This window comes from Malania oleifera, chromosome 11, assembly GCF_029873635.1.
Source record: "Malania oleifera isolate guangnan ecotype guangnan chromosome 11, ASM2987363v1, whole genome shotgun sequence".
Lineage (NCBI taxonomy): Eukaryota > Viridiplantae > Streptophyta > Magnoliopsida > Santalales > Ximeniaceae > Malania > Malania oleifera.
The window spans coordinates 29139367-29147136 of record NC_080427.1 but is presented as its reverse complement, the minus strand read 5'-3'; positions in this window follow the sequence as shown (position 1 = coordinate 29147136).

Here is a 7770-nt window from a genome sequence, read left to right as displayed (position 1 = left end):
GCTGACACATGTAGATTCTCATACCTCTTCCCTAGCAGTTCTGTGTTGCTTCTTGCTATGTTTGAGAGGTTTAGATTTGGATTTACGTGAATTTACCTAAAATGCAATATAAAATTATATTAAGTTTTGTTTAAATTTACTTGTTTAAATCCAAGATTCAAAGTTCATGCTCCCGAACATAGCATTAGTGTTTTTATATTTTGCTTTTGAATTTGAGACGAAAAAAAGAGAGGAGGAAGAGGGGGAGAGAAAGCACAGAGAACTAAAGGGCGGGGGTACCATTTGCTCTATGTCGGTAACCTAATAAATTCTTAGAATCTGTATTGCATTGCCCTCATTGATAATAGCTCTACTAATATCAGTCATGTGTTAGTATTTCAATTTTCAAAGGGTCCAAAGACTTTGAAGAGATGGTATGATGCGATGCATCTTTAATGTTCATTGTTGAATCTGCATGGGAGACATCGTTGTTCACAAGATATGGATCGTTATTTGCACAGTTGATATCATTGTTCATAAGATGGGGTTCAAATAAAGATCCCATTGAATTTGCACAAATAAAGCCATTGTTGTTTGAATTCATCAATCTTACTAATGGAAGGGTATGTGTTTTCTCGCATTGCCTCTGACCCTCTCTTTCTCCTTGAGCCGTGCCTCTAACAAATACTGCAGGTTGAATATTACCCTAAATAAGCTCCTCGAAATTTCGGTCTCCTCCTCCTCATGACCTCTCTCTCTTGCTCGCTCGCTTGCTCTCGATTGTGCGGTATCAGAGCCCTCACCTCCTTGTATTTTTGCCTCCTCCGTCCTCGACCCATTTGGTGTTGAGCTTATTCTTTGTTTGATGAATTTGTTTTTGTGAGGGTGGGAATGAAAGATAAATAAGGTTCACACGAAGGAAGGTGTGTGTGGATATTGGTGAGCCAAGCCTTTCAATAGTTGGCTATCGAACACCTAGTGAAAGAAAGAAAAAATTAAAAATGTTAATTAGCAAACAATGATTAATAACAATATTGTTTTTAATTAGAGAATAAGTACTATATATTATTTTATTAAAACATATTTAAAATGTTAATCAACTTATTAATTATAAAATATTAATGGCAAATGCTAATTTATTTAATAATATTATTAACATAATATAAGAAAAGTGAGTATTCAAACATTAGTTATTTTATTAATATTTATAACAAGGACTTGTTTTTACATACAATGGTACAAAACCTTTGAATTTCGTCTCTCTCAGGCTGCACTATATGCTAAACATTGGAATTCAATTGGATTCTCATGTTTGAAACATGGTCAGTATTGATTGAGGATGATAATGAAGGGTTTGCTACTAATCTTTATTGAAGTAGAAGAGCCTAAAGGCTTAAATTGAATCATTGCACTGCTTAGAACTACAGGAATTAACTTAGGTCAAACTAGCTAAATAGTCAAGTGAAGGCAACTGGACCTAGTTGGTACATATCCATAATTGAGGAAGAATAATTATCTTACAAAAAAGAAAAATAAATGGAAGAGCTTTTTGAATGATTTGATTGATTATGTCAGTTTTCCTTGAATCAACATACTAAGATTAAGGGATCCTAAGAGTGTCATCGCATCCTCAAATCTCTCAATTAGAGAATTTTGGAAAATCATGAAGCTCCTTATGATATAAGACATCATTAGCTAAAGATTTTTTTTTTTTGTAAAAACAATTAATGGTGTAGTACTCACTTAGTGCTTAAGCCTTCCACCAAGCACTGGAGTCTCCCTAACATTTAGTTATTCTTCGTCCTAACTTTATTTTTATGATAGAATCTATGATGGTAACTTAGTTAAAACTAAGGAGGGACTAGTTTAGATCAAAATCCTCAACTTCCTTTCTTCTTGAGATTCTTGAGCTTGTAGAAGAGTAATCCATTAGTGAAAAAAATTCTATCTCATTAAAGCATTCTTTGGTGGAAGACTTATATAGTATTTGTAAGTTTTTGGAAACAAACATACCCAACCTTGTGGACTTTGGGCACCTTAACAAGTCATGGCCACACCCTAAGTTTGACTCACCACTAGCCTTGGGGAAGGGTCAAAGCCACCTAAGCCCAAGCCTAACACAACCTACACAATCTAGCACAAAAAAAAAAAGAAAAAAAGATGATCCACATTATACAAAGACAGTAAGTAAGTCCACTATAATGATCTTATTAGTTCATCCAAGGGAAAGATTCAATCACGAACACTACTTAACATGTGAACAAAAAGATAAGCATTGGGAACCCTACTCCTTAAGAGGATCCACAGGGTACTAGAAAAGGTACCTACTTGTCACCCTAATACTTTTGATTTTAGAACCCATTTTCCTACACTTGACCAATGGGTGTTAAAAAAAAAAAACTCCTAGAGGCATTCTCGGCTTCATAATCCATTTTCATATTTTGTAGGATCCTTCTTCTTATGGTGTTTCGATTAGAAGTTAATGATAATATATTGATGTGTTAAGTATAGGGTGATAAAGATTTTGGTTTTGTGACAATCATGCACAATTGGATGGTAAAGCCTTTAGACAAAGAAGATAAATACTATATTGCTAGATAAAGGAATTATTTAGGGAATTAAGTAGGAATCCACTAGTGTACATTGGAGCCAAGGTACCCCAACTTTTGTTGTTGTTTTTGTTGGGCCTCCTCGGGCCTTGGAGTCAAGGTGCTGTTCATTTCCTCCTTTTTTTCAATCATTGAGCCCTATCAAGAGTCATGAATTCCTTTCTTGAGCGTTTACTAAGGTTGTCTCCTTGGATACTCAATTGAGGTGGCCTTATCTTTTTTGCAATTCCTAAGGTTATCTCCCTCTATTTTAGCAATCAAGGTGACCTTCTTTCTCTTGGTCATTTCTCAAGCCTCCGATTCGGCAATCAAAGTATCCTTCTCTTTCATAGGTATTTCTCAAGTTATCTCTTTATTGTCTTAGGGACCAAGGTGACCTTCTCTCTCTTGGAGATTTCCCAAGGCTACCACCTCTATTATTGTTATCTAAGAGTCCTTCTCTATATTGAATATATCTCAATATTATCACATCGAGAGGTAGATTGGTCTCTATGGCTATATGGTAAGGTTATTTTCGGCCTTTTGCATTTGGTTATTATGCAAGAGGGTTCTTTTTTGGCATTTTTTACTTAAACCATTTTACTGATTGAGCCTACTTTGCTTGCTAAACTTGGCCATTTTTTGAAGTGAGCTTATTTGCCCTTTTGTATTTGGTGTTTTTGCTAAATGGGCTTGTTTGGCACTTTTACCTGGTCATCCTACCTATAGGCCTATTTGGCCCGTTGGAGTTCACAATTTTGCAAAGTTAGCCTATTTGGACAATTGGACTTGTCCATTTTTCCAAACAAGTTTATTTATCCTTTTGTACTTTACCTCTAGCAAATGGGCCTACCTAGTATTTGTATTTCAATGTTTTGTCGAATGGGCCTCTTTGGGCTTTTATACTTGGCCATCCTACCAAACATACCTATATGGCCCATGGTACTTGGCCATTATATAAATGGGCATATATTAGGTTTTTCTTCTTTGATCATCCTATCAAGTGCACCTATTTGATCTTTTGAATGTGACCATTTTGCTAAGTTTACCTATTTGGGCTTTTGGGTTTAGCTATTCATTTTAGATAATATGTGGACTATTTTGATTCTTATAATCCTCTAAACACTGTTTAATAATCTATAGAGTTCTAGTGATGAAGGCTTTGCTTCCTAATACAACAACATGAACAATTATTGCCATACCTAACCATCTTAGTATCCAATTTGGGAGTCATTGTGATCGATAAGCATCTTGTATTATGTATGCTTGAATCAATGGTGGATAGACTGAACATGTGTTGATGGTCTTCCACTTGGGGGGGGGGGGTGAATAACTCTTTTTGACTAAGTGTGTGTATTTTCCAAAACTACTATGATTCAGTGCTAGTATGCAAGTAACTCAAAAAATTTCAAAGTATGAATGTTAAATGAGTCAATTTATGTAGCACAAGTGAACAATCACAAGTATTTAAAGTGTTGAAGATAAGCAACCAAGCACACTACAAGTTATGTAAATAATTTAGAGAGAAAAAGAGTAGACAAGAGGGCACCTAGATTTTTATAGTGGTTCGACAACTTGTCTATGTCCACTTGTGTTAAGATCCTTCTTCTTAAGACCATTTACTAATAAACCAGAGTACAAACTCCCAACCAGAGACTCCTTTGTAATGGCCGAGCTTCATACCTCCCGTACAACTGAACCGAACTTGGTTCACCCCAAGCTTGAAAGCTTAACAACCCGAAACTCGAAACCCTCACATGATTCCAACCGAGCTAGAAAACTCAACTCTATGATCTTCTTACAATGTAGATAAGTACAAGAAATGAAAGTCTCTTGATAGACTAGATATGAAAATACAAGTACAAGAACTCTCCTAAACTCAAAAATGAAAATGATCAAGAAAAAAGCTTGGAGAGATAATTGAGTTTAAATTAAAACTCAAAATAAAATTTGAAAAATTGAGAGAATGAGAGCTCAAAGAATGTCATGCTTTTGATCTCTTTGGAGCACCGTGAAGACCTCCTTTTATAGCCAAAAACTTCTATTAGCCGTTGGAGCTCCATAATGACACACTTCAAGTCACTCCAACAACATACACATGTTAGGCAAAAATTTTGACAATTCACACAGCTTAAATTGGAAATTCTAAAACAACTATTATAATTGCTTAAAAAATTATATGATAAATATTTAATATCTCAAAATGAGTCTAGTTTAAAGCAAATCAAGTTTCAAATCATTCGGATATGACAAACATAAAATATAATTCATTTACTACACATAGATCCAACAGTGAAAATTACTGCTGCCAGATTCAGTTTAGTCAATTTAAAAACTTTCCAACAGCTAGTACACATGTCCAAAGATGGTGGTTTATATGTTAAACAATTCCTTTTCTAGTCTCGTTTTATTTAAAAAAAATAATCAAGTTAAATGGATATCGTTTCAAGGAGAAAAAGACAAAATACTAGAACATGTCTGAATTCAAAAAGAAAATCCTAATAGTATAAATAGTATGTCTTTAATAAATTATTGCGCCCAATATACTAGTCTAAAACATGCATGTAATATGTCAACTTAAAGCTCCAAGAGTGTAGTTTATGGAAAAAATATTTTTTTAATTTTAAAAGTCTCATATTGAGAGAAAACGAATTATAAGTGACATATATACAACTTTTACTGCTTTGTTTTCTTTGTTTGAAAACCAATCAAATGACATCCAATTGATGTGAAATTTCGCATACAAGTCATTTCATATGAAAACTTAAAATCTGGAGCATTTTTTTAGGATTTAAAAATAAATGACAAAAATGCCCCTGAGGTTCTTTTTTAGGGAAAAAAAATCAAGTAAAGTCAAATGAAAAATTGCAAAATTTATGAGAGCATGACTCTAAAACTTTGCTGAGAGCTAACATACTCCTTAAACTTACTTAGTCCCAAGAGAAGTGATAATGTCCTCTTCCTTGGTCCATGCTCTTCAATTTTTGAATTTATCCTTCTCCTCCTTCAACCTCTTTTCCACTTGGACCTTGAAATCAATGCATCTTTGAGAATTTCGTCTTTCTCTTGAAAACCCTATTTATGCATCTAAAAAAACTTGCATAAATAGTTAGAACTTCTCATTGCTTTTGTCATCATCAAAACAAAGGTTGAAACATTGGGGCTAACGTAGACCATAATAGTGAAAGCAATCTTGAATAACACCCAACTTGCTAAGTAAGTAATTAAATTATGTAAATCCAAGAGCTTTGGTAAAAAGATTAGTGTGTTTTTGGCTTGTATGCATATAGATTGTTTGAATGATACCATTCTGTAGTTTTTCTCAAACCATATTATATTGATATGCTTGATTCGTTCATGGAACACTGGATTTGAGGCTATGTGTATAGTGGCCTTGTTATCACAGTACAGTCTGATTGGTTGATAATGCATTACTTCAAGATCTGAGAGTAAAGCTTCAAGAAACTCATACCTTGATCCATGCTTCCAAGTGAATATCCTTGGGCTGTGTTTCTATCTCACAACCTTATGTTTCCTTGTGCTTTTCTTAATTTAATGGAAAAGTAGCACAAGTTTCCTAGGATGAGATAGGACCAGCCCCAACCACCTTTATATACTAATCACTTCCTTCAAGTGATTAATTAACATTCATAACTTATCATAATTATGACTCCTCAAATTCCGAGAAGTCATTAGAAGTCATTATTGTAAATAGACTCTTCATATTTGGAAAATCAATATTATTATAACATTATTATATTTAAAAATTTTTTATATTGTTGAGAATTCTACTTGTAAGCTTGTCCCACATTGAAAAATTAGAGTGGATAATTGGTGCTTATATATATGGTTTGACACAAAACCCAATAAGCTTAAGTTTTTGGATCAAATTGATGTTCACACATGTGTATCAAACCCACCCATAGGCTCCTCCGGTCCTAACAAGTGGTATCAGAGCCGACGGTTCATAACTCTAGGTGAGCGACATCATAAAAAGTCGAGATGTGAAACTAATTCTCCTGACGTGCTAATACTTGGAGGACTAAGTGTGTGGCCGAGGCCAATAAGGATCATTTAGGCTGGGAATGGATCCGAATAGGGTCAAGATGTGAGAGGTAGGATTGATTCGGAGGCACATGGAATGCAATATGATACACGTAAGGCGCCAGTAGTAAGGCCTATTTGAACAACTGTTGGGGAATTGGACTTACTCCCATAAGGGAAATGGTTTCCGTTCAAGGGGGAACAGTTGAAACTCACAAGTGAGGGGGAGATTGTTGAGAATTCCGCTTGTAAGATTGTCCCACATTGAAATATTAAAGTAGATGATGAGTGCTTATATACATAGTTGGGCTCAATACCTAATAGACTTAAACTTTTGGATCAAGTTGGTGTTCACCCATGTGTATCAAGCTCACCCATGGACTCCTCCAGTACTAACACATATCATGTAAATAGATATAATCATAATTTAAAACCTTTCATATTATTTATATAAATATAATCATAATTTTATTTGAGGCAATTTATTTGTGTCTTACAACATCTCCATTACCATCCATGACTTCCGCTGACTGACGAAGAACTCTCACCATCCATGGTCCTCGCTGGCTCATAGAGCGAACTCTCACCATCCACAGTCCCCGCTGGTTCACGGAGTAAACTCTCACCAACCACAGGTACCGCTGGCTCAGTGAGTGTATTTACCTAGAATTGAACCTCCAATACTCCTTCTTACGTGCTGATGTCTTTCCACCACGTCATGCCCATGGGGGCACTTATCAGTTTACTTTGTTATGACATGCTTTCGGTATATATCTTATGGTCTCAAGATGTGGCCTTTTGATGCATATTTTATGGCCTTATGATGTAGACGCCCAGTTCCTATAAGACCTATGCTACACGTGACCTATATCTTATATCTTATTTGCCCCCACTTGTCTATTGCATTCCCTTATTTCCAAAGATTAAATGTCATTAATAGGAAATTATATGCCATGAGGGGTTATCCCTTTCTTTCATTGGTTAATATTATCCCATTCCTAAATGCCATTGGGATTATACCTTCTCTAATAATGAGGAAATGTAATTAAGGTCCCTACCCCCCCTCCTTGATCTATCATAAAATAAGAATATACTTTGCATCCTTCAATTACTAAACTTTGATATTAGATACTAAACTTCAATTTGCGCATTATTTCTT